Source organism: Camellia sinensis, chromosome 1 (assembly GCF_055761805.1).
Source record: "Camellia sinensis isolate YWXY chromosome 1, ASM5576180v1, whole genome shotgun sequence".
NCBI lineage: Eukaryota > Viridiplantae > Streptophyta > Magnoliopsida > Ericales > Theaceae > Camellia > Camellia sinensis.
The window spans coordinates 254,034,160-254,039,538 of NC_138961.1; positions in this window are offsets into that span (position 1 = coordinate 254,034,160).

Consider the following 5,379-nt stretch of genomic DNA (forward strand, 5'->3'; position numbering starts at 1 on the left):
AACGATCATTCGAGTTCTTAGATATCTAAGATTTACTCGTGATCATGGTTTGAACTTTACTCGATATCCAGCAGTACTCGAAGGTTATTGTGATGCCAATTGGATATCGGATACTAAAGATTCAAAATCCACTAGTGGATATGTCTTTACTCTTGGAGGCGCTGCTGTTTCTTGGAAGTCCACGAAACAAACTTGCATCGCACGATCCACAATGGAATCCGAGTTCATTGCTTTAGACAAAGCAGGTGAAGAAGCAGAATGGCTTCGTCACTTCTTAGAAGACATTCCAATGTGGCCAAAACCTGTGCCAGCTATTTGCATTCATTGTGATAGTCAATCTGCAATGGGCAGGGCACAGAATCACATGTATAACGGTAAGTCACGACATATACGTCGTCGACATAATACCGTAAGGCAATTGTTGTCAAACGGAATAATCTCAATAGATTATATAAAATCTAAAGAGAATATTGCGGATCCGTTAACAAAAGGTTTGACAAAAGAGCTAGTGTATAGTTCATCAAAGGGGATGGGATTAAAGCCTATTACATAAGAGTCGTCATAATGGTAACCCTACTTATATGACTGGAGATCCCAAGAACTAAGTTCAAAGGGACAACTAAGTTATGTATGGCTCGCCAGAAATCACCAAGGGATTAAAATTCCTACCCATTCCTATGGTGAGAGTGATATCTGCAACATATGTTGTCTGCAGGGGTATAAGGATAAGCTTTGCTTTTAATGATTACTTATATCTTGATTAAGACATAAAATCAAGACGAGTATAAGGAGATACTCACAATAAGAGTCACCTATATGAGTGTTGAACTGGGGCCGGTTCTATGAGAATGAAGAGGCTAAATTCTCTAGAAACACTTATGAAAACCAGGCGCGTTCAAGGCCAAAATGAACACAACAGTGAGAACCACGATGTGTTAGAAGATATTTTGTGTGAAATCTATTGTCTTGGCTTACACAAACGGCTGAACAATTCAAGGCATCGCGTCCATTGGTTAGCCAGTAAGTCCGATAGGTTATCACTAGGGAAGGTTCAAAGCCGAAAACTACCTATCCTGATGCAAGATATTTTCGACTTATACTCTTTCGTTAAGTCTGCATATTGTTGCATTTCCGTTGTCATCAAATTCCATTCATGTGGGGGATTGTTGGAAATGGTTAATTTTTCCTAAGTTAGGTCTATTTTTTAGGTGGGCCCCGAGTGTCGATTAACTCGGGTCAAAGTGGTAACGCGTTCTATGCCGCGTTGTGATTCACGTGGTATATTTGGTTGCTCAAAACCATTACCGAGTGAATGGGAAATTGAAGCCAAAGTGTGCTCCATGAAAATGGAGTTTTGGTGGAAATTCCTTAAGGTTGTAAATTGGCTTGTCCCACATTGATTTGGTGGGAGGTTTTGAAAGGGTTTATAAGGCTTAGGGTGAGATACTTGGGGTGTGCCCCAAGGGGTACCCAAGTGTTTTAGAGGGAGAGGTTATGGGCAAAATGGGCTAGACCCATTGGACCCAAAAATCACCACACACGCGCGCGCGCGCCGCCGCCGCCGTCCGCCCGGTCGGGCGGGCTGGGCCTGGGCGCGGGTGCGTGGTGTGTGGTTGGGTTGGGCTTCTAATCTTTTTGGGCCAAAAACATTTGAATTTAATTTTATTTTTTATTAAAATAAAATCCAGAATTCAAATTAAATTGGTTTGGATTTTTTGTACATCCAAACAGGGCCCTTCCCGTTTTCAAACAGAAATAAACTGTTTTGGAATTAGTGTACATCCAAACAGAGCCCTTCCCGTTTTCAAACAGAAATAAATTGTTTTGGAATTAATGCACACCCAAACAGGGCCCTTCCCGTTTTACTATCTGTTTGAATTGATTCAAATCTGTTTGAATTCAAAACCCAACAGGTATGATACCTGTTCAATTCAAAACAAAGAGTCACCTTCACATCTATAAATAGGACCACCCTCATTTGGATTTTGTAACTCTAATTTTCGTCCTTCATAATTCTGCAAACTTCCTCTTCATTTTGCTGCATTATTTTCTTGTCAGAGAGAGTATAAACACTTAGTGTGTTCGTAAGGCAAACAATTTGTAGTGCTGCTATTGTTTGTAGTAGATCATTTTATCCTGGGAGATAGACGTCCACATTCTGAAAGCACCGTGGAGAGGACGAATCTGTCTTAAGGACACAGTGTCAAACACTGGACTTGATCAGAAAAATAATTCGAAGAAATTAATCAAGTAAGTTGTTTAATTTATTATTCTGTTTTATTTGTTTATTTAAATCAGATTTTAATTTTGTTTTGGTAACAAAATAAAATCTGCTTTTTATTTATTTATTTTTATTTCGAGTTTGATTTTTGTAATCAAACAAATTCTCTCCTTTTCTTTATTTCTTTAAATTCTATTTGTTGTTGTGTACACAATAGAATTAAATCTTTTAAATACAGTGAAGATTGTCCTACAGGGAATATTTCTCCAACAAAAAGTGAATTTACAAGAATGAAGAGATTGGACAAAGCAAATATCAAAGAACCAAGGATACTCTCCACTAGACAATAAGTCTCCCTTGATAATAAAGAATAAACCTAAACCCACCCATGATGATTCAGAACAGAAAATAATGGCCTCTTTTTTCTTTTCTTTTTTTGGGAAATCTGTGTGCCATGCCATGTAATAAAAGGAAGAGTTTTTCTACCTCACTTATTTTATCATTCCTAACTAAATAATTTTAAACGACGAGAATAGAGTTTGAAAAAAATTAATTAGTTAATATTATTTATCATGTCATTAAAGATACAATTAAGAGAGGGATAGGGCAATTCTAACATTGTTAACAAAAGAAAGAAACAAATCCATAAGAATTGAGATCTGCAATAACAATAATAATAATAATAGGAGAAAATTTATATTAGTCCAAAACTAGGAAAATAGTTACAAAATAATGATAAACTTTATCAATATTTATTGGTTATTTTTGACATTTCGAAGGTTAGAAATATAATTCAAACGTGTCAGTAAAAGTCTGAAATTTTTTTACAGATAATAAATACCATTTTTTATTAAGTGATTGTATTAAAGTTCTTTGAGCGTCAATGAAAAAGACTTTATTGTGTTGTGTTTAAAAAATGAACGAAAGTTTTAACTCAAATTCGTAACAAAATTGGAGGGAGAGACTGGGCAGAAATTGCAATTGATTAACTGAATAAACAATTACAAAATGTTACATTTAGTAAGGACAATTTCGAAACTTTTAGACCGATCGGGTTTTGGAATTACAAGGCTAATCTACTCCTACGAAATGAAAGTGCAATGCATAAAAGTGAGGTATAAAAATTTAAAGATAAATGAAATTGACAAAGACGTAGAGTCTAAATTTGATCAAGGGCCTCTTCAGTCTTTGCTTCCATCTATTTATAGCTTTCTCTTGGCCTTTGAAGCAGTTAGACTGCTATCTTCCACCATGATCTCTTTTCTTCTCACTACTTAAGGATATAATCTTCCCTTCGTGCATTTGCAACTGCTAACAACTGCTCCTTGTTAACTCCTTCACGTGCCTCTCACATGTTGCTCATTTTCTTTTACTGGTTGAACTTAACATTTGGAACTCAGGTGAGCACTTGCAAGGTGAGACTTTTCCCTATCGCATCAAATACTATAGAATACACTCAAAATATCACGTGTCACTTTTGAATTCAATGATTCAAATGTGGTGCCAACATAATAATTAAAATTATAAACTTTTTTATACAAAATTTGAAAATTAATTACAAAAATAATGATAAACTTTATCAATATTAAAATTATAAACTTTTCCATACATATGTAACAACTTTTTCAAATTAGCTCTGATTGATAAATTCCTCAATAATAATAATAATAATAATAATAAACTAACTCAAACCAACCACATAAGATGTGAAAAGCACACCCACACCCGGATTCGGGCCGCCAGCCAAAAATCAAATTAATTGGATATCATTAACCCTTTCATCCACTCACATTTACATCTTGAAAAATAAAATGACGTGATTTAAAATATTAAAATAAATACAAATGTGAGTGGATGAAAAAATTAACGATATCCGATTAATTTAATTTTTTACAAATATATTCTACTCGATGTACTCTAAAATATGAACGGTTTAAATTATCAGAACGAACTCCAAAATAAGTCCATAGGACTGCACAGCAAGTACCCCAAATCACCCACACCCACATTCATTAAAGACCAAAAAACAACATAAGTTGTTCCCCCTATCCTAGCAGCTAGCATCCCCTCCCCTAACCAACCGACGTGAATGAACGAAGCCCTCTCTCTCTCTCTCTCTCTCTCTAATATATTTATTTAATTAATTAAATTAAGTGACCCTTTCAACAGAAAGGAACACAACAGAACAGGAAGGGACCCAAATAAGAATAATAATAGGAAATGTATAGTACCACCACCCCACCAGAGTATGAAACTTTTGACATCATGTTCTGGCCGTATCTTCTTGGTAGGTTGCATCCGGAAAGATCGAATAGAGAATTCCACTAAAAACATTCCCTTCAATCCATATATCTATCTATATATATAGTTATATAGTTGGGAAATATAGGCAGGCAGGGCCCTTGAAGAAGGGTTTGTGTTTGACTTACCTATGCAAACAAAAGTAAATTCAAGTGGCTGATCAAAAAAAAATGTAAATTCAAGTGTGCGGACGAGTGTCTTCCAAGTCAAATTGAACTGAAGAGAGGAGACCATCGCCATGGCTTAAAGAACACAAGCCTTGGCCTTAGTAGATTATATGAGAAGCAGAATGGAGAATAAACAAGGAAACATTTTGACATCATCAGCCATGAGAACACAGTGAATAACTACTACATATTTCGTTCAAAGTCACAATATGCACTTCAAATCCACACACAGTAATTTTCCCAAGATTGCAATTTATTAAACTGAAGTAAAACAAAATCCACCATTAATTCGAGACCTTGGATCCAATAAAAATGGAAAACATATTGCTTCCAATCCAAAAGTAGCTAATCCTGTCCTGGTATGATCATAACCCATACGACAGCTAACAAAGTATGATCCATAGTAGCTAGGGATCAATGAAACATATTTTCCTTCTAATTATTCACAATATGCTAAAGACATATCTTAAAGCTTGATACTCCCAAGCCATTCTCTCAGGAAATCCTAAATAAAAAAATACTTGGAATTTGCTTATATTTCATCACAAGCTTGGTGAAACAGCAACTCAGAAATATATATTCAGAACAGAAAGGTAATTTCCCTCCCCTAGCTCTTCTTCGTTAATATTTATTTTTTCTTGTGTCCAAACCAACTCAACAGAAAGGGAAATACACTAACCACAGACACAA